Below are 23,137 nucleotides of genomic sequence, written 5' to 3' on the forward strand. Positions count from 1 at the left end.
AAGGGGAATAGGAAATGTATGTGTGTGCTTATTGGAGAGGTGGTCAGTTAAAACTGGGTCGTCAGAGAAGGCATTCTTTGCCTGCTCTATTGTTTTTCTCTTTCATGAAGCTCTTTCAACATAATACGTAACCCTTAGGAAAAGAAGTCTTGTAATGTATCGATGTCAGTCTGCATTTATTAAGTCAACATTATGAACATAAGGAACTTGTCTTGAGAGTAAATATTTATAAATTGAAATAATTAGGCCTGACTGCTATCTCATAGTTTAAAACGAGTGGGAAAGAAGTGACTCATTGGAATTACTATTTGCATTAGGTACTCTATACTAATACATGACAATATGTTCCATAGTTCAGAATATTACTTCCTTTCAAGCCTGAGATATCCTGAAAGAGCGAAGTTCACTTGGGGTACACCATTTTCTTTCAAAATATAAAATGCATTGCCTTTTAAGATTTTAGAAATACTACTGGCTGTTGTACAACATTTGAAACGCAAAAGAAAAATTATCAGCCATAATCTCACTGTTAACATTTTGGTTTATGTTCATCTAGTCATTTTTATCTATATATACATGCGTGGAGTTTTCCTTTTTTTCTTTTATGTTTTTAAAAACATGCTGGGTATGCCAAGCAATCTATAATTATACATTATATGTAGTGTATATTTACATATGCTGCTTATACTGTAACTCTGTAGTATAATTATAAATTATAAGTAAGACTTAATTAAAATATTTGGAAAAGTAGGTTTTCGACAAAATGGAAGGTTCGGATGCTTTTTCTCTGGTTTTGACTTGGCCATGCACACCCTTGGCTGTCACCAGGCCTGGCTGTCAGCCAGCTCTGCCCATGTCTGAAGACTCAAATTTCTACATCTACTCTCTGGTTCCAATCTTGTGATCGCCCCTTTTGTTACTCTGCTTCTCTTGCTGTATCACTCTTCAACGTCATCGATCCTTCCAGGCTCTGTAACTTTTCCGATTTCTTCCCACCAACTCGTCTCCTCAATTCCTGCTTCACGAAGCCTAGATTCTGCAATCCACCTCTGAGAGACCCCTCACCGCAGTTTCTTCATTGTGTCCCTTGGTCTCCCAATCATGAGCCAATATAACTAGAAATGTCCGCTTTGCCAGTTTTAACACTGCCAGAGAAAGTCACCTAAGAACGTAGACTGGTTCCACTCCAGCCTCAAACAGGTCCTCAACTGTGTCAGAAATTCTGTTTCCGGCTCTATTAGGGCAACCATTTCAACCCTTCTCTGTCATCCTTAATCTCTTCTCCAACTTTCTCCACAGCCCTTAGGACATGTTTTTCCCACATGTCTCCCAGGGGCTGAGACAAAACTTTAGTTAGAGGTTTTCTGGAGATGTCTCTAATCGCCGTACTGCGTTTGAATAGTTGGCCTGGAGTGGAAAGGAGGACAGAAAAGGTAGCTCAGGTGTCAAGAAGGAAATCAACCAGTTTTCGTTCTATATTTGGAGTTACCCGAGGCTCTGGGTTTCTGATAGACAGTTGGCTTAGGGGAGCCTCGGTGAAGAGCCCCAGGCCTCGTCAGTCCCTTGCAGGGACACGGTTATCTGAGCCTCACAGATACAGGTCCCTGAGCGGATTCAGATCTCCGGTGGTTGTCTCCACGCAAAGGGCCTGGCGTATGGGGTTTTCATTTCTGTTGTCCCCTCTGAGGACGTTCTCATTTTATGTGCTCTAAACGGCCATATAAATGGCACTTGGTGCCAGGACCTCGGGAAGTCTGGTCTGACATAGTACATAAGGCCGACAACTAAGACCTCAGATTTTATTATTTTTTATTTTTTTATTCTCCTCTTGATCTTGGTTGTAATATATCCAGTTGGCAGCTCTTAAGAGCTCCTCAAGGGTCCCTTCTGGACCAACAGCCAGTTTTTGCAGTTTTTTTCTGAGTATTTGGGGCCAGTCCAGTGACAAATTTGTCTTTTAGAATCGTCTCAGCCTCAGGGGTATTAGGGAAGATAGCTGTACATTTAATGAGAGCCTCCCTTAACCTTTCCAGGAAGGCCACCGGGCTTTTATTTTGTGTCTGTAAGATAGTGGATAATTTAGGGTAATTTAAAGGTTTAACCTTAGACCTCCTGACCAGATATAATTTTTTTTAAGATTTTTTTTTTTACAAACTTATTACAACTTTCTTTTGCTTTTAGATTTTGACCTAAGTATTTTTTATTCTTTAAGAAAAAAGGTATTTCCATTGCTTATATACATATTTTTTATACATCTACTCTTTTACATGTAGAGTTTTTTAAATTTTTATTAGTCTTTACTACATTTAGCAGAATTTTAACTCTCAGAAACCTTAGTCATCAGTGAAAACTAAGTAGTAACCAATTATGAACTGTTACATTAGAATTTCTTAGATGGCAAACTATGAATCAATCAACAGATCCAAATATCTTTGGTTTTTCTGCAAGAAGTCAAAAGCACAGACTTACCTCTAGTAATAAGCGCTTTAGTCTCTTATCTCATTGGATATCCAATGAATTTAATCCCAATTTATTATGTAAGCAAAAACTGTAACGTTTTAGGCTACCAAAGACTTTGACAGCTATGCTAACAATTAGCCATGAAAACTATGAGACAAAGTTAACCATTACTTTAAGTCATCTTTTTGCTAACAAATTGGAACAGAGATAACATGAGTTTATTTGACCTTAAATCTAGGTAGAATGAAAGCTTTTTTTTTTTTTAATGTTGATAAACATTGTCTATCTCAAACCAACAAACTTAAATTAGCTTAAACACTGAATACGTTTTACTTGGGTCCACGGAAGACACTTTGTTCCCGGTGGTTAATTTTTACCTGGAACGTTGGTGGGAACATCTGACATCCGAGGTCTTCGCTCCTGGACATCTAGGGTGGGAGGAGGAGTTGACGGTGCCTGAGGCATTGGGGAGCCAGTTGTGCAGGCCGCCCCCCAGGTGGGGCAGAAACAGGAGGGGGGGAAGGGCAGGCAGAAGAGGTGAGGTGCCAGCAGAAGGCAGAGAAAGAGAATTCCTTGGTTTAAATCTTATCAGGTCAGACAGAGGAGCAGACTCCAGGTTTCTTTTGTTCTGTTTTGTTTTGTTTTGTTTTGTTCCCCCTTCCCCCCCAGTCCGTGTCAGTCTGGAGAAGACAGGGAGTTTCCCCGAAACAAAAGGAGTTTCAGCAGCTGCTTGGGAATATTCCTTAAAGTCCCCGTTCTGAGGTAAACCGACCAGAGACAGTTGTCTCTAATTATCATAGTCACTGACCCAGGAAATGAACGAGAGACAAATCCCCACACACAGTCACATGGCCACTCCAACCCACCAGCCAGCACCCAGTGCCTTAGAGTTGCGGCTTCGTTCCTCGTCCCTCTTGGACCTACTAGGGCCACGCTGGGAGGTGATCAGGCTCCTCTTCTGCCTGTTAGGGGCAGGTCTGCCAAAACGAACCCGGGCTCTCACCAGTCTGACGGGCGCTCCCTGAGCTGGCTCCTGGGCCTCACGGGTTCCGTTGGCGCACACGGGGTCCCTGCCCCAGTGCAGGGCTAGTCTCCTGAGGATCAAAAGGTCTGCTGGCACCAGGTGAAGCCGCCTCTCCCAGCGCCCCGAGGTTCGTATCCCCGGTGGCAAAGGAGGTGGAAACCACCGCCTCCAAATCCCGGATGCAAGCCCCCAAGTAATGTAGCAGGATTCTCGCACAGTCGTGACACAGAGGCTTTTCTTTCCAGGATGCAGCTGTATTCCTGCCAGCACTGCTCAGTTGGGTTCGTACCCAAAGAACTGAGCCCCGAATGCCACGTGGCATAGTTCTTTATATATTTTTCACTTCTTCGTCTCCCATATATGGCACGCATACAAACATGCAGTCTGATTAAGCGGTCTCATGTTACAAGATCATGAGGGTTGTTGTCATGTACACACACAGCCAGATTACCTTGAGGTTTTTTTTTTTCCTTAGGGAGGGGACCCTACCACAATAATACATTTATAAAAGTAGGTCATACACTAAACACAAAAGAAACCTCCAATATTTCAATATAGAGATGTTGTATTGACCATGATCTTTGACCACAATGCAAATAAGGTAGAAGTGAATAACAAAAAAGATACATTACACATTCTCAAATATTTGGAAGTTAAAAATAACACTGTTGAATAACACATGAATTACAAAGATCACCCGAATACACACACACACACACACACACACACACACACACACACACACACACATATATCTCAACTTAGCTGGGCTAAAGGGTATCCACGTAGCTGATAAAATACAGCTTTTGTGATGTCTGAGCGGATGTTTCAGAAGAGATTAGCATGTGAACCGGCAGACTGTGTAAAGAGATCCACTCCCATCAATGTGATGCCCATCAATGTGAGTGGGCATCATACAATCCTGTGAGGGCCTGAATAGAACAAAAGTGCAGAAAGGGCAAATTTTCTTCCTTTTCTTGAGCTAAGACATTCATCTTCTCCTGCCCTTGGTCCTAGAGTCCAAAGGTGTTTGGGCCTTTGGACTCTAGGACATGACACTGGTGCCCCCTTCCAATAATATAATGGGAAGATAATATAGAGACTTCCCATATATCCCAAACCCATGTTCCCTTATTATTACCTTCTTATATTAGCATGGTACAGTTGCCTCAATTAACAAACCAAATAAGGGGTGCCTGGGTGGCTCAGTCCGTTAAGTGTCCAACTCTTGATTTCAGCTCAGGTCATACATAATCTCATGGTTTGTGAGACTGAGCCCTTCTTGGACTCTGCAGCACAGAGCCTGCTTGGGCTTCTCTCTCTCCCTCTCTCTCTGCCCCTCACCCACTCGTACTTGCTCTCTCTCTCTCAAAATAAATAAACATTAAAAAAATAAACCAAATAATACCTTCTTATTACCTAAACTTCATACTTTATTCAGATTCTCTAGGTTTTTCCCTAATGCCCAAATATAACATTACACTTAGTAGTCAAATCTCCTTATGCTCCTCTTGGCTGCAACAGTTCCCCAGACTTTCCTTGATTTTATTGACTTTGACAATGTTGAGAAGCATTGGTCAGATATTTTGCAGGATGCCCCACTTATGGAATTTGTCTGATGTTCTCTTATGATTAGCCTGGGATTATGGTATTTGGGAGGAAGACTGCACCTAAAGTGCCACTTACATCACGTCACTTCGGTGGTAATTACTATCAACATGAGCTATCGCTGTTGAGGCAGACCTTGCTCACCTGGCTGAGGAAGTATTTGTCAGGTTTCTACACTGTGAAGTTATACTCTTTCCCCCTTTTGATAGCATACTCTGCCAAAGGAAGTCGCTATGGAGAGCCCACCTTACGGAGTGGGGAGTGAAAATATTATATAAAAAATGATGCTTTGAGGGAAATTCACAGCTTTAAATGCTTCTACTTTAGAAGAGTTGACCATCAAAATTAACGATCCCCGTGTCCATATTTAGAAGTCAAACGATGAACAATAATAAACCTAAAGAGTAGAATAAAAGAGAAAAATTAAGGCAGAAATTGGTACAATGGAAAACAACAATATGATAGCTATCGACTCAACTTAAAGTTGGTTCTGTAAAAAAAAAAACTAAAATAGACAAATCTCTGGAAACACTGATCAAAAGAAGAAGAGAGAAGACTTAAAACAATATTATGAAAAAACTGGAGTATGATAATCTGTGTGGTGCCCTTCAGCTTCTAGCTCTTGAAAATCCATCCTTCTTTTCTTCATTCATTGAAGTTATTAGTATGAACAAAGCCATGTTTTATATTCTGAGTTCATGGACTTTCTTTCTTTCTTTCTTTCTTTCTTTCTTTCTTTCTTTCTTTCTTTCCTTCCTTCCTTCCTTCCTTCCTTCCTTCCTTCCTTCCTTCCTCCCTCCCTCTTTCTTTCCTTCTTTCCTCCTTCCTTCCTTCCTTCCTTCCTTCCTTCCTTCCTTCCTCTTTCTTTCTTTCTTTCTTTCTTTCTTTCTTTCTTTCTTTCTTTCTTTCTTTCTTTCTTTCTTTCTTTCTTGTTTACCACAGTGCTTATGACTCACTTCCCATTAGCCCAGTAAGCAAACAGACTCTTGCAGTCAAGGATCTCGGTTTCAGTTCTTAGCACCAAAATCAGGAGGATAGCAGGTGTCAGAGATTAGGTCTTGGTGCAGGTTGGGGTCTCCTAAAGCAGACGACGGGATGGACACTGGGGAGTGCGATGTTTATTAGGGATCACCATCTATGAAAGGGTGGGCAGGGAGAGATGTCCACCTAGCATGTGGCAAAACTAGCAAAACCTCAGCTGTCCTGGTAGGGAGCTCAGGGGTAATGTTGCCCAGAAGTACATCCTGCACTGACCTAAATGGCCTCATCCTTCTGGATTTGCATGTCACAGTCACTGGATGCAGGCTGTTTCAGGGAGGGCAAAGAGGTTCTCTATTGCCACAGGAAACCCTACAAGAAATGACGCCTGGGCACTCTCAAAACTTCAGCTTGAAGAAAATGAACAGGATGAGATTAATACTACTGGATGTCAAGATTGATTATAAAGCCACAGTAGCAAAGACAGTAAGACATTGGCATAGAGATAGGCAGATATACCCTTGGAACTAAAAAGGTTCAAAGAACCTTTCAAATTGCCACCCACATATGGCAATTTGATTTGTGCAAAATGCGATTACAGTACACTGGATGAGAGAATGGTCCTTTAATGAGTGATGCTGGGCCATGGGCTGTTGTGTCAGTCAAGGTCCAGTGAGGAAACCAGACATCACACCACTTATTTTAACAGAGACACCTGAATATGAGGAATGTGGTACATAACTTAGGGAATTGCAGTGGCAAAAAGGACACAGGTAGTTATACCAGAGAGTGTATGCAGGAGGCAGCTTCCAGTGCTAGGCTGAGTAGTCTGAGAGGAGGGGCTTGTGATTATTAGAACCCAGAAGCTTGGAGGAGAGGTCCATCAGATGGGGTGTGGGGGACCCGGATCTCAGAGGATGGGGTACCAGCTGGCAAGACTGATTCCCTGCACAATGGGGCTTGTTCTGGGGGTATAGAAATAACCAGAAACCAGAACAACTACTACTGAACAAGGCCATTGCTGTGTTGAGGGTCACTGCAGGAGTGACACTAACAGGCATAACAGAAAGGAGCGCGTTCCTGGTCCCTCTTGAACTTCTAGTCTCCTTCCATGGTGTCTCACTGGTGGGATGGACAGGAGGCAGGGTGGCAAAAGAGACAGGGGTTCATTGAGTCCCACCCTAACATCACAAAGCAAATAGAAAAAAGGAGGGTTTTTAACCCAGAAAATAGCATTAAGCTATATAGCACCGACATCAACACTAAAAAAATGAATCTTGATCACAACCACATTATACACAAAAATCTATGCCAGAGAGATTTTTAGTTTAATTACGAAAGGAAAAATATAATCCTCTAGAAGAAAACAGACATTATAAGAGAATATTTTCAAGAGATATAGAGAGAGTGAAAGCAATAAAATGTTAATAGAGGATGAATCTAGGTGAAGAGCATATTAGTATTTACTGTACCATTTGATAACTTTTTGTGGTATGAAATTTTTCAAAATAAAAAATTGAAGCAAAAGAAACAGTCTTTTGACTGTGATCAATGACAATAAAAAGATAGAGTCGTATCCCCATTTTCTAAATTACTTTCCAACTGGTTCTACTTCTAGAGACACTATTTGTCAACATGCTTGTTCAATACCAGTGTTAGTACACTTTGCCCAATAACTGACTTAAAAATCTTCTTTGCCAGTAGAATGAAACTTAAACTTCAAGAGCAATTGAATAATTTCAATTCCAGTAGGAAAACATTATTCATTCTGTTTTTATGGTAATAACTCTAAGATGATTTGATTTGACTGCTGCTAGGGCCAGACTAACATTGACTTAGTATCACATTTAAATTGGGGCGCCTGGGTGGCGCAGTCGGTTAAGCGTCTGACTTCAGCCAGGTCACGATCTCACGCTCCGTGAGTTTGAGCCCTGCATCAGGCTCTGGGCGGATGGCTTGGAGCCTGCTTCTGATTCTGTGTCTCCCTCTCTCTCTGCCCCTCCCCCATTCATGCTCTGTCTCTCTCTGTCCCAAAAATAAATAAAAAAACGTTGAAAAAAATAAATTAATACAAGTATGGTGGCCGGAATGATTTTTAAATATTTTAGATATTTATATTGTCAAAGAAAAGTCATAAGGAAATGCAATGAAAACCAGCAAGTTCTTAAATGCTTCTCTTCCAGTGATCTCTCTTTGTCTCCTACACATTCTCTACAAATCCCCAAATGCTTCTCTAAACCTGAAACATCTCTCATTTCTCAGTTCCAGTGCAAGCTCATTTTCTCCATGCAGTTTCCTGCATTTTTAAAAAAGTTTATTTATTTACTTATTTTGGGAGACAGAGAGAGCACAAGCAGGGGGAGGGGCAGAGAGAGGGAAAGAATCCCAGAGCAGGATCCTTGCTATCAACACAGAGCCCTCTGCGGGGCTTGAGCTCACAAACTGTGAGATCATGACCTGAGCCCAAATCAGGAGTCAGCTGTTTAACCGGCTGAGCCACCCAGGTGCTCCGGTTTCCTGCATTTTAAATTCCACTTTTTCCTTCCTCTACTATGTGCTTCCATTTTCAGTGTGGTCATTCAGTGATTCAGGTTTCCTCCATTGCGTGACCTCACAGTCTCCTCAGGCAATGTCATCCTCTGCATGAATGAGGTGTGGTTGATCTGGATTCCAGTAGAAAGGAGGAATAGAATATCGAGGAGGTAGTCCAAAGCCTCATACCAGAAGTAGCGTATAAAACTTCCTTCCCCTTGTCTGTACTTACATGACCACACTCAAATATAAGGGAGTCTGAGAAAAGTGATTTCGTTCTGTATCCAGGAAGAAGGGATGAATAATGAATAGGTTTGTCGGGTAATCATCATAGTTTCTACACAATACCCATTATTCTAGAAATTAAAAAAAAAAACTTGAAGATTAGTAAGGGAGTGGGGTGCATGTGTCTAGGATTATAGTTGTGAAGAGGCCAATGGCTGTGAATGGCCCATGCTTTACTGACTACCTGCAAGGGATTTTACTGTGTACTTATGTGCTCAGTTCGAAAACATCTCTTGATCATCTGCTATGCGGTAGGTACAAAGTTAGACACCGGCATTACAGATCCGAATATCACATACTTGCTTCTTTGGAGAGTTTGTTATTCAGTGGAAGAGACAAACATAAGAAGATGATGTCAATATTCTGTGGTGTATTAAAGGGACTTTTTGATGGAAGACGATACATTTGATTTAAAGTAATGAATTTTACTCTCAAAGATGTTTCTATTCACATTTTTCCAGTCAGTAACTTCAGTTAACATTTATTTCTGCTTATATTATAACTCCTTTTTTGCCCATCCAAAGCATTCCTTCTATCCATGTGGTTCTATTGGCAGTCCCCAGTCATGGAAGGGCAGCCACTTCCTGTGTGGTAACTGGGCTAGAGATGATCACGTGACAAAGGTCAGAATTCTCACCCAGGGAGCTTTTCACAACTGATCTGGGGAAAGAGTACTTTCCTTCCTGGCTGCAGAACTATTAGGATGTGTGCTATCCATAGCTGACTGCCACGTCCCCTGTCCTGTGAAGAAACCTGCAGCTTCAGAGAACTTGCAGAGGGAATCAGAAACAAGAGACAGAGGCAACTGTCTGATCTAGTCTTTAAGGGTGCCTGGGTGGCTCAGTGCGTTAAGCATCTGACTCTTGGTTTCTGCTCAGGTCATGATCTCACAGTTTTGTGAGTGGGATCCCCACATCAGGCTCTGCGTTGACAGTGTAGAGCCTGCTTGGGATTCTCTCTCTTTCCCTTTCTCTCTCTGCCCCTCTCCTGCTCACACGCTATCTCTGTCTTTCTCAAAATAAATAAACTTAACGAAAATTTTAAAAAAGATTCTAGTGTTTTAGTTCTTGTCATAACTATGGTCATGTGGTTTGGGGTTGTGAGCCAATAAAATTCTCCTTTTTGGTTTAAATTAATTTGAGCTGGGTTTCTCTCATTTTTCAATCAAAGGAGTCCCAGATAATTCAGTAATGGAATGTGTGTGTGTGTGTGTGTGTGTGTGTGTGTGTGTGTGTGTATTTTTAGGATAGAATTTTTCTAGGAATAAATTTTTTTCTAACTTTTGCAGTAAAGGCAAAATGAAAATAAGATGCTATTTCAAAAGTGGAAATAAATGACTATGAATGACCTAGGTATATCAAGGCAAAATGCACAGCATCAGAATTCATTTAAAATCTATTTAAAAATCTGAAAATTCTCCAGGGGTGCCCGGGTGGCTCAGTTGGTTGAATATCTGAGTTTGGCTCAGGTCATGATCTTGTGGTTCGTGGGTTTGAGCCCTGCATTGGGTTCTGTGCTGACAGCTCAGAGCCTGGAGCCTGCTTCAGATTCTGTATCTCCCTCTCTCTCTGCCCCTCCCCTGATCGTGCTCTGTCTCTATCTCTCTCAAAAATAAATAAACAGTAAAATTTAAAAAAAATCTGAATATTCTCCAAAAATCTACATAATAAAACAAAAAAAATTATAAATTAATCTCTTAGATTTTAAAAGTGGGAATTTTGTATTAAGTCAAGTTGGGGACCTATAGCTCTTGTCTCCAAGTACTAGATTCTATTTTTATAGTGTTAGGAAATGATTCAGTTGCAAACATTGGTGCTTTTAAAAAAATATGGTTATTATGATAGCTGAAGCAAAACAGGTGTGAAAAAAGGACATTTTAAACTTGCAGCTCCTTAGCCTAAATTAACTGTACCAGCCATGTGTTAAATATTACCTCATACTTTCTATACACCAATAATGAAGCAACCGAAAGAGAAATCAAGACATCGATTGCATTTATAATTGCACCGAGAACCATAAAATACTAGAAATAAACCTACCTAAAGATGTAAAAGATCTGTATGCTGAAAACTATAGAAAACTTATGAAAGAAATTGAAGAAGACACAAAGAAATAGAAAAATATTCCATGCTCATGGGTTGGAAGAACAAATATTGTTAAAATGTCAATACTACCCAAAGCAATCTACACATTCAGTGCAATCCCAATCAAAATTGCACTGGCATTCTTCTTGGAGCTAGAACAAACAATCCTAAAATTTATATGAAACCACAAAAGACCCTGAATAGCCAAAGTTATGTTGACAAAGAAAACCAAAGCAGGTGGCATCACAACCCTGGACTTTAACCTCTACTACAAAGCTGTAATCATCAAGACAGTATGGTATTGGCACAAAAACAGACACATAGACCAATGGAATAGGATAGAGAACCCAGAATTGGACCGACAGATGTATGGCCAACTAATCTTTGACACAGCAGGAAAGAGTATCCAATGGAAAAAAAGACAGTCTCTTTAGCAAATGGTGCTGGGAGAACTGGACAGCAACATGGAGAAGAATGAAACTGGACCACTTTATTACACCATACACAAAAATAAACTAAAAATGAATGAAAGACCTAAATGTGAGACAGGAAACCATCAAAACCCTAGAGGAGAACACAGGCAACAACCTCTTTGACCTCAGTTGCAGCAACTTCTTACTCAACACGTCTCTGAAGGCAAGGGAAATAAAAGCAAAAATGAACTATTGGGACCTCATCAAGATAAAAAGCTTCTGCACTGCAAAGGAAACAATCAACAAAACTAAAAGGCAACCAACACAATGGGAGAAGATATTTGCAAATGACATATCAGATAAAAGGTTAGTATCCAAGATCTTTAAAGAACTTACCAAACTCAATACCCAAAAAACAAATAAGCCAGTGAAGAAATGGTCAGAAGAAATGAATAGACACTTTTCCAAAGAAGACATCCAGATGGTCAACAAACACATGAAAAGATGCTCAATGTCTCTCATCAGCAGGAAAGTACAAATCAAAACCACACTGAGATACTACCTCACACCAGTCAGAGTGGCTAAAATGAACAACTCAGGAAACAACAGATGTTGGCGAGGATGTGGAGAAATGGGAACTTTCTTGCACTGTTGTGGGAACGCACCCTGGTGTAGCCACTCGGGAAAACAGTTTGGAGGTTCCTCAAAAAAATTAAAAAATAGATCTACCCTACGACCCAGCAATAGCACTACTAGGAATTTATCCAAAGGATAGGAAAGTGCTGATGCAGAGGGCCACTTGTACCCCAATGTTCATAGCAGCTCTGTCAACAATAGCCAAATCATGGAAAGAGTCCAAATGTCCATCAACTGATGAATGGGTAAAGGAGATGTGGTTTATATATACAATGCAACACTACTTGGCAATGAAAAAGAATGAAATAGCCCCATAGTGCTATTTAGAAAAGTTACTAAATGGAAAATCTAATCACCCCATAGGAACTGGCTTTTAAATAATACTTAGAAAATATAAGGTGGCTTTTAAATTCTTTTTTTTTAATTTTTTTCAAGTTTATTTATTTTTTGAGAGACAAAGACAGAGCGCTAGTGGGGGAGGGGCAGAGAAAGAGGGAGTCACAGAAGCTGAAGCAGGCTCCAGGCTCTCAGCTGTCAGCATAGAGCCTGATGCGGGGCTCAAACCCACGAACCGTTAAGATCATGACCTGAGCTGAAGTCAGATGCTTAACCGACTGAGCCACCCAGGAGCCCTGTTTTTAAATTATTTTAACTCTTGTTCCTGTCTGTCTCAGACTTCATCTCTTAGTCCCTCTCTTGTTACCTACCCCTGTCCAGTTATATTGTGGTTCCTTCCATTTCTTTGCCTCTGTTTTGTCTTGGGTCCCAGTACTTCCCTTTCTGCATGGCCAACTTTCAGATGTTAACTCAACCATTGCTTCTTCAGGGAGGCCTCTCTCACTGCCCTGGTCAGCTTTGTTGCCTCTGTTTACAAAACTTGCATCTGGTAGATATTGCATCTGTCTTTTTGCTGCTGTATCCCCAGTGCCCATGTTGGGGCCTGGAACAATACATACCTGTAACATATTGAATTAATGTTCCCGTAGACCAAGCAGTTGTGAAAGGGATTCGATTAATATAAGAAATCTGGAACTGTACTCCATCAGCACTGTAACTCAATAGGAACTCTTTCTTGGGAGAATTCTTGGCTGGAGTTTCTTATTTTGATGACTGAGTGGCCACATTTCCACGGAACAGAGTGGATTTACAACTTTCAGCTCATTGATTGGGTGGTAAAACAAAAAATTAACATAGATATTGCACAAAGTGTTGGTTTTAACGAGAGAAATAAGGACAATTCATCATATGAGCTGCATTATTTTCAAATAACTTGTATGCTAATTAAAATGTTTATTGAAATCCTAATAGTAATTGATACTGAAAAGAAAACATGAATAAAATGATGTGATATATCATTTAAGGTGTCACAAGACACGTTAAAAATAAATACCTAATGTTATCTGCCCATTTGAGGCACTGGCCTTAAATATTTCTGACCTTAAACGACAGTAAAACTCCATGTTACATTTCTGTAAATGCATTTATAGGAGTGACTGTGTATATATGTCTAATGGACTATATCTATGTCTAGCTGTATATATCACTCTAAATTTTTTTTCCAGAAATTGATTTATCCTTACTATACATGATATAATCTGATATTTTCTGCTCCGTCCTATTATCAGTAATACTGGTTTCCCGTGAACTAAATTGTTTTTTCATGAATGGGTCATAACCTCAAGTTTGAAAAACACTGATCTATAGAACTTCACTTTTCAAATGCTTGCTGCTTATTTCTCTCCTCCCTCACCCCTTCTTGGCCTATGTCCCTGGTTCCCAGCATAGAGAGCTTCTAAAACCTTTGGAATTTCTCAAGTGGAAGTGTTTTTACTATTCATGAGCCCCTTGGATCACTGAGTTATGCTAATGAGGTGACTCACGATTGACCCTTAGATCTTTAGACCAGGGGTTGGTCACCAAAAGACCAAACACAGCATTGGGATTTTCAGCTATCTGACTTTTTGGGAAGGAAAAGTGGTGGAAGATTGAGTTCAATTATGTGGTCGATGATTTGATTAATTATACCCACTTAATAAAACTCCATTACCCATCAGTTACTCAGTGAAGGTGAACCCATCAATGTTCTGGGAGGGGGATATACCCTTGATTCCTTGAGGAGAGGGCACAAGGCTTCAGGTTTGTGAACCAGTCCTAGCTCTTTGTGTCTCATTATTTGACTACCTCTGGGTTGTGTCCTTTAAAACTGTAATCATATGTATACTCTTTCTTAAGTTGTTCTGTTGAATTATTGAAACTGAGAGGGTTTGTGGGAACCTCCAAATTTGCAGACAGTTGGTGTTGGTGGCTTAAGGACCCCTTGAAATTGTGGCTGGTGTCTGAAGTGGGGGCAGTCATGTATAAGACCAAGGCTTTAAGTAGTGAAGTCTGTACTAACTCTCTCTCTCTATCTATGTATATACATATGTATATACATAGAGTATATACATAGATACATATGTATATACATATATATATATATATATATATATATATATCACAATTTTTTATGCATTCATCTATTGATAGACACATGGTTGTTTCCATAACTTGACTATTGTAAATAATGCTGCAGTAAACAGGGGGATGTATATGTTTTTTCAAAATAGTGTTTTCATTTCTTTGGACAAGTACTCAGAAGTGGAAATGCTAGACCATAGTGCAGATCTATTTTTAACTTCTTGAGTAACTTCTAATTCCTTTCCATAGTGGTTGTAGCAATTTACACTCCTACCAACAGCACACGAGTGTTCCCTTTTCTCCCTATCCTTGTCAACACTTGGTTGTTTCTTGTCTTTTTGATAATAGCCACTGTAGCAGGTGTGAGGTGATATTTCATTGTGGTTTTGATTTGCATTGGCCTAATGATTAGTGGTGTTGAGCATCTTTTCATTTACCTGTTGGCCATCTGTATGTCTTCTCTGGCAAAATGTCTACTCAGATCCTCTACCCATTTTTAATTGAACTGTTTGTTTTTTGTTATTGAGTTGTATTGAGTTCCATATATATATATTGGATAGTAACTCCTTATTAAATATATAATTTGCAAATATTTTCTCCCTTTTCCTATGTTGCCTTTCCATTGTGTTGATTTTCTTGTGTAGAAGCTTTTTAGTTTGACGTAATCCCATTTGTTTATTTTTGCTTTTGTTGTCTTTGCTTTTGGAGGCAAATTAAAAAAACAAACAAAAAACATTGCCAAGGGATACCTAGGTGGCTCAATTGGTTAAGCGTCCAACTCTTGATTTCAGCTCAGATCATGATCTCATGGTTTGTGAGGTTTGTGAGGTTTATGAGTTTGAACCCCACATCCAGCTCTGCACTGACAGTTTGGAGCTTGCTTGGGATTCTCGCTCTCTTTCTCCCTTTCTGCCCCTCCCCACCCATGTGCACACACTCCTCCCTCTTTCTCAAAATAAGTAAATGGACCAAAAAAAAAAAAAAAAAAAAAGGGAAGAAAACATTGCCAAGACTGGTGACATGGAGCTTACCACTGATGTTTTCTTCTAGTTTTATGTTTCGGTTCTTAGAGTCAAGTCTTTAATCCATTTTTTAGTTAATTTTTGGGTAGGGTGTAAGATAGTGGTCCAGTAAAGGCATTTTAAGTGGAACAAAATGTCACTTTTCAAGTTGGGCACTTGAGAGTGTATAAAAATAAAAATTTGAGAGTGTATAAAATTATCTCAATTACTTTTTTATATTTTCCCATTTATTTCATGTTTCTTAGCCATTTGGACTAATTCACATTCATTTGCTGTGAATTTTTATTTCATAGCCTTTTGTAATTTTTCTAATAGGTCACTGGGTATTTCCTTCTAAAATTTTAACCACTTTATGTTACTTACAGACATTAAACTTTTATTTGTTGTCTACATTAAAACTAATTTCTCTGGTTTTATCTGAATATCTTTGATCTTGCAGAGTCAGGGTCCAGTATCTGTGCCTGACTCATATAAATGATTTTCTGATATCAGTGAATCTGATACCAGCCCCTGCCCAGCCTAGTTTTATGGCATTGTCAACGTTTAAATTTTTAATTTCTTTCTTTATTTTTTCGGATTTTTCTCTAATTTAGTGTTACCAGATAAATATAGGATGCCTGGTTAAATTTGAGTTTCAGAATATAGGAGTTCTGTATTTTCATTTGCTAAGTTTGACAGCTCTACTATAGTAGATGAAATTATAGTAATGAAAAAAATAACTGGCTTTTAGAAATTTTCAGGCAGGGTGCACAGCTACTGCACTCAAAAACATCAATCATGTTTAACTCCATACTGAATCCAGTACTATTAAAGTGGAAATGCAAGAATTAACATTGAATTTAACACCAAAGATGTGAATTTTAAAGTAGAAGACATTCCAGATTCAATTTATCTATTGTCTTTTGCATTCTGAATTAAAAAAAATAAATCTTTTTTGTTAAGTCCCCATAGGATTTTTACAAACATTATTAGATGAAAGCAGGTTCTATCCCCACTACTGGCTTTCATATAAATTTGTCCAACCTCACACAATTGCCCAAAGGTTTATCCAAGACTGAATCGAAAGTCTCTCCTCCACCCCATCAGTTCAGTAGCCACTTGAGACTGGAGAAATTACATACATTTTAGGGGTCAGTCTGTCCCAACCAAGTTCAAAGTCATTTTCAGCTAATCTCCCTTTCCAGGAGTTGCATACCCCATGTTGAAGTGGGGGTGTGTGTGACGGGGCGGTTCTTCAGAGGCAGGAACCGCCAGTAACTTTCATTCTTCCCCTCTTTTTTTCAAACAAACAAGTACTGTACAATGTTTTGAAGGGAACCTGGAGGTGTGACGCTTTTTATTTAGCAGAACTTGGAGAGTAAAGCAAAGAGGAGAGAAGGGGTGAGGGGGGAAGTAGATTTCCTTAAGTACCCGGAGAATGGTAGAGGTCAGGGAGAGGTCAGGAGGTGTAGCGTGTTCCTTGGACCTGACACAGGATGCAGGAATTGCCGCTTATGGTCTGTCAGTTTGTATTACGTTTCAGAAAGAAAAATAAAGGCTACTTTGATCTCTTCCTGGTCATGCATGATAATAGGACTCAAAATCCTTGTCCTGGTTCAGGGACACACCAGCTCCCAGATCTAATGAGTCATACACACAAACAAGCGAGACCGTGGCCATGAGTCACATGAAATAGTTTAGAACAAAATTACGTATGTCTAATGAGTTAGAGATTTTTAGAAAAGCTTTGGTACTGCCCAAAGTTCAGACAGAAGAGGCAAGGAACAAGAAATGTTATTTGTGCAATAAATTATCTACGCAATAAAGCACAAATTAACACACACACACACACACACTCGGTCATATTTGAGGGTCATATTACAAGTAGTTGAGGAAAAGACACACGGAGCCAGAGAGGATGACAGAGTGTCAGGAGTGGTATGAGCTCCTAAGACCTTGCTCCTCCGACACCATCTGCAATTGGTTGATAACAGGAACACTGTGGTAGGGTCCCCTCCCCAAGGAGAGGAAAAAAAAAGAGAAGAGGAAAAAAAAAAAGAGAGAAAAGGAAAAAAGAGGAAAAAAAAACCCTCAAGGTAACCTGGCTATGCCCTTAGGTGACAGCATCCCTCATGACCTTGTAACAGGAGACCACTTAATCAGACGCGTGTTTGTGTGTGTTACCATATATGGGAGACAAAGAAATGGAAAATGTCTAAAAAACGATTCCACATGGTGTTCGGTGCTCAGTTCTTCGGGTACGAACCTAACTGAGCAGTGCCGGTGCAAATAAAGTTGCTTCCTGGAAAGAAAAGCCTGGGTGTCAGGACTCTCTGTGTGAGAATCCTGCTACAGCACCACTACCAATAGTAACTACCAGCCTTCAGTGACCCCTTCTTACGTGTCAGGACCTCTTCTCTGTGTTAACTCATTTAACGCGGATGAAGTTAATTCATCTATTGGGATCCACAAAATGGAGGCCGCCCCAGGGGCCCAGCCCACACCACAAATCTAAACTTAAGTCAGCCTGCACTTACAAGAAACGCCTGTCGTGGACACCTAAAATACACCAATCATAATTCTGCAACTCAGCTTTAGCTAGCTGCTCTTACCCTGGAAAATAGGCCCTGCTAGCCTTGAAAGGAAGCCCCCAACCTCCCCGTCAATCGTGCGTGCCTCCCTATTGCCACTTTTAGCAATAGGGGTCTTGCCTATTGGCAATAGGGGTATTGGCCCCCAATCCTCCAGATCAGTCCTGTACTGCTTGTCAGGCACTGGATCCCCCCCCCCCCCCCGTGCAAGGGTCGTTTTTCCTTGTGTAAAGAACACCAAACTTGTTACTACATTGTTTCAGTTTTGTCATTTGGCAATACTTGCAACAATTCCAAGTACCAGAACTGTTACAGGAAACTGGTTTTGCCTTGTGGTGGATGTTGAGCCAAAAGACACAACGGTTTGGTTGTGGTCTTTGGTTTGAAAGAAGAGGAAAAGGAAGGCCTTTGCTTGCAACAAGCAAAGGACAATACTGAGTATCTTTCCCAAAGCAGTGTGCCCTGAACAACAAAACTGGGGAAGTTTGAAGCTAAGGGTGCATGCACATTCATCAAGGGGCTTGCACAATGGGGAATACAGCATGGAGCTGGGGCAAAAGTCATCCTAAGGTGACTGAGTCCAGGTCAAGGTCATGAGGGCAGCAAGGGTCAGCATCATCAGTTCTCTGGCTCCCATTGGTCCACATCTGAGTGCTCAAAGGGGTTTAGATCCTGCGGAGATAACTCAAGAAGGTGCCTCAGGTCAGTCTTCCCTTTTGAATCAGCACTGGGAGTTTTACCAGTGATTTATTGTCCCTCATATGATTAGGCTGTCTCCTGGCCTGATACTGGCCATTTGTTCTGACATTTTTCACAAGATGCCGTCAGGGGGCTAAAATGATTTTTCTTATGTCAAGAAAGCTATGTCAGTCTTTCTTTTTCCAGGGACCCCTAACTCTTTCTGCTTATAAAACCAACGTTATTCCTATCACTGACAAGGAAATGAATGCAGGAACGATTACTTTATTTGCCTAAGCATTCACAGCAATAAGGACATGTGCATCTGTTTGCAAGTCCCAAATTAGCTTCTGCTAGAATTTTCTCATGCCATCCAGAAAACAGGTGAAGTGTGTCAGGGAGGAAAAACAATTTTCCCTCTACTCTTCTAGGTTATTGGCTGAGATACTGTTATTGACCGATGTATCCCAATTGCTAACTCAGGAAATGAAACAAATTGGTAAGTCCTGGCACACCGCCACAGCCCCCTGCTCCATCCTGGGGATCCCAAGGGTGCTGGACAGATCAAAAGCATAGTTCCTGGCTTGGTTTGCCAACACTGTTGCCAAAAAAACTCAGGTGAACTCCTTGAAAGATAAACCAATAACTCCAATAACTCAAGAGATCGGAGTTTGCAAAAGAGAAAGGGAGAAATTTATTTAGGATGCTAGCAGCCAGGGGAGGTGGCAACCTCAAGCCTCCATGCTGGCAAGATGGGCTTGTAGAGCTTTGTAAGGAGAGGTTTGGGAGGGTATGTGAAAGAGAGCAGGCAGAGAGCTCATGATCATGGGTGGGGGTGTGTTCAACCCATGATCATGGGCAGGAAAGGGGTACTTAAGGGGTGTGGTCTTCTAGGTATTCCACTGTTATCAGGACTTTTCTGCTCTGGTGGTTGGGATGTTCTAGGTCATTGCAAAACACCTGCATCATTGACTCAAGAAATTGCAATTGGAAATAAGCACAATGTGGGGGGCTGGGGCAGCGCCTGGGTGGCTCAGTCGGTTGAGCATCTGACTTCGGCTTGGGTCATGATCTCGTGGCTCGTGCGTTTGAGCCCCACGTCAGGCTCCGTGCTGGCAGCTAGGAGCCTGGAGCTTGCTTCGGATTCTGTGTCTCCCTCTCATTCTGCCCCTCCCCTGCTCGTGCTCTGCCTCTCTCTCTCTCTCTCTCTCTCTCAAGAATAAACAAACATTTAAAAATAAATAAATAAATATTAACATAAATATAAATATATTTATATTGTATAAATTTTATATTAATATACATATTTATTCTTTATATATATAAATATACATATATATACAAATATTCATATATCCATATATATGCATATATATATTCTTTAGAGCATGAGTTAAATGGTTTTGTCTATTTCTGGTTTGAACTGTAGGAATCTACAGTTGAGCAAGAGGGCTTGCTAACAATAGCATTGTAATAAAAAGACAGATTAACAGGAAGATAACAAACAAAAGTTTACTGACATATATACCTCCCATGTACATGGGAGATACTAAAAAAACTGAGTAACCATCAGAAATAGCCCATGTCAACACCGTAACAAACCACTAGCTAAAAACTAAACAAAATGTGGAGGGAAGGCTAGTTATAGGAGGTTACCAGGAAAAGCATAAACAAGGGTAAGGTGGTTATGAGATTGAAGCCCTTGCCTTCTCCACTGACAAGAGTTTCTAGAGATTTAGTCATTCTTCCTGGTACAGAGAGGGAGACAGCCTTACAAATGGGGATTTCCCTTATAAATGAAAACCTGTCTTACAAAAGGGCAACTTTTACTAGGTTTTCAGAGCTCTTCCTGTGTCTGCAGTTTCATAAAAACAACCAGCTCAAAATAATCAATATGTCAAAGAGGCATATTTTGGCCAGGTATATTTTACTCCTCTATGAGTGGAAGGGGTTAGGGTGTTAGGTCTCCTTAGCATTGGTTACTGTGTCTTTACATAGCACCATAACAGTATTCTTGGTGCTTTAAAACCCTTAAATATTGGGGCGCCTGGGTGGCGCAGTCGGTTAAGCGTCCGACTTCAGCCAGGTCACGATCTCGCGGTCTGTGAGTTCGAGCCCCGCGTCAGGCTCTGGGCTGATGGCTCAGAGCCTGGAGCCTGTTTCCGATTCTGTGTCTCCCTCTCTCTCTGCCCCTCCCCTGTTCATGCTCTGTCTCTCTCTGTCCCAAAAATAAATAAACGTTGAAAAAAAAATTAAAAAAAAAATAAAACCCTTAAATATTAATTTTCTTAACTTTTTAATGAACAGAGACTCCTCACCTAGTCTCACTAAAAACTGTGTGTGTATAAACTATTATTTCACTCATTTTAAAATGGAGAGTTTCGGTGAAGCTAAGTAACTCATTTTTGATCACTGGGTACACTGGAAAACTGGTCCTCAAAACTAGGGCCTGTAGGGGATGAAAAATTGTTTTTCTTCTACCCATCTTGGTTCTCTAGCAGGAGCCCTTGGAATGAGACTGGCCAGAGGCAGATGAACAAAAGAAAAACAAACAGAAGTTTATTAGCATGTGCATCATGCTTCCACATAGCAATACCCAGAGACCAATGACTCGAAGGGGTTAGAACTTGGGTTTACATGTCATTTTAGGCTAAAACCAAGGAGCAGGGATTTTGGTCTTCTGGCTGGGGGGGCAACTCGTGGGAAGGTGACTGGGGAAAATATGTTGAACAGCATTACTCAGTAATATTTGCTATGCAGACTGAAGTCACTGCCTCTCCAATGAAAAGTGTTGTTAATGGTCCTCCTCTTGCTGGTAAAGGAGAAACATCTCTACAAATGGAAACTTCCTTTTAAATGCAAATTTCCTTCAGAAAAGGAAACCGTGACCTGTTTTTAGAGCTTTTCCTGTATCTGCTGGTGGCTCAATAGCTTTTTTTTTTTTTCTCAAAATAATCCATATGCCAAAGAAGCATATTTTGGGGTGGCATATTCTGGTACCCTCGGCCCCACGGAGAAAATCTTGGATGTGGTGACGACTTTTAAAATACAACATCAAAGGCGTGATCTCTGAAAGAAATAATTGATAAGCTAAACTTCATTAAAATTAAAAACTTCTGCTCTGCAAAAGGCAATGTCAAAAGAATGAAAAGACAAGCCACAGACTGTGAGGGAGAAAATATTTGCAAATATGTATCTGGTTAAGGATTGTTATCTGTATGTAGAACTCTTAAAACTCAACAATAAGAAAATAAACAACATGATAAAAAAATGGACCAAAACCCCAAACAGATACCTCCCACAGAAGATATTGTAGGGACTAAGGGCCTCCTCAAGATGGGGCACTTTGGTATGAACATTATTTTGAGTTAAAATAAATCCAAAACCCACCAGATTCTAGAAAAAATCTTTGCCTCTCCCTCAACTGCCTGCTTGTACCAGAAAGAGAGCTATTAACAGAGCCTCCCCCTTACCTAAGAAAATTACCTACATAATTGGGCAACTTTTGTTTTCCAAACATCTCCTTTCACCTTCCTGCTAACGGTCTTTCTCCTTTTTATATCCTCAGACCCTAGCCCTCTCCGTAGCTCATATAAGCATCGTGTTGCCTGCCTGTCTTTGGAATTTCCATGTCTGTGTGGATTCCTTGTATGGACATTATTAAATTTGATTTTCTCCTGTTAATCTGTCTCATGTCAATTTGATTCTTAGTCCACCTGTAAGGTTCTTGAAGGGTAGAGGAAATTCTTGCTGCCCAACACTATACAGATGACAAACAGCACATGAAAAGATGTTCAAGATCATATGTCTTTACGGAAATGCCACTTAAAACAATGAGATAATACTACACACTTACTAGAATGGCCAAATTCTGGAACATTGACAATACCAAATTCTGGCAAGGATGTGGAACAACAAAAAATTCCATTAATTGCTGGTGGGAATGCAAAACGGGACATTCACTTTGGACAACAGTTTGGCGGTTTCTGGAAAAACTAAATATATTCTTACCGTACGATCCAGTCATCTTGCTCCCATCTACTGACATGAATTGAAAAATTACGTCCACAGGAAAACTTGCGTGTGGATGTTTACAGAAGCTTTCTTCATAACTGCCAAAACTTGGAAGCAATCAAGCCTTCAGCAGGTGAATGGCTAAATAAACCGTGGCATGCTCAGACAACGGAATTATCAATCAGCACTAGAAAGAAATGAGCTATCAAGCCATGAAAAGAATCTCAAATTCATATCAGTAATTAAAAGAAGCCAATCTGGGGGCACCTGGGTGGCTCAGTCGGTTGAGCGTCCGACTTCAGCTCGGGTCATGAATCTCACAGTCTGTGAGTTCGAGCCCCACGTCGGGCTCTGTGCTGACACCTCAGAACCCAGA

The 23,137-nt window shown here is 40.5% G+C and overlaps 2 long non-coding RNA genes across 8 annotated transcripts in view; one reads left to right on the plus strand and one right to left on the minus strand.

The window, feature by feature from the left end:
* Positions 1 to 23,137, plus strand: part of LOC109496003 — a 58,762-nt gene that overhangs the window by 9,159 nt on the left and 26,466 nt on the right. For 3 of the 7 annotated variants that reach the window (XR_006592360.1, XR_002151749.3, XR_006592358.1), the window contains exon 2: positions 8,641 to 8,772. The exons of 1 other annotated variant lie outside the window; for it this stretch is intronic. This is a non-coding gene — a long non-coding RNA (uncharacterized LOC109496003). Of the gene's footprint in view, positions 1 to 8,640; positions 8,773 to 19,178; positions 19,247 to 23,137 lie in introns of all 7 variants that reach the window. 3 more of the 7 variants (XR_006592363.1, XR_006592359.1, XR_006592362.1) reach the window with 2 other exon arrangements.
* On the minus strand, positions 160 to 23,104 carry LOC123383071. Its single transcript, XR_006592374.1, has 4 exons — positions 22,759 to 23,104; positions 12,728 to 12,976; positions 2,838 to 5,489; positions 160 to 1,407 (listed from the first exon to the last, which is right to left on the minus strand). It is a non-coding gene; the product is annotated as an uncharacterized LOC123383071 (long non-coding RNA).

Source organism: Felis catus, chromosome F2 (genome assembly GCF_018350175.1).
Source record: "Felis catus isolate Fca126 chromosome F2, F.catus_Fca126_mat1.0, whole genome shotgun sequence".
Lineage (NCBI taxonomy): Eukaryota > Metazoa > Chordata > Mammalia > Carnivora > Felidae > Felis > Felis catus.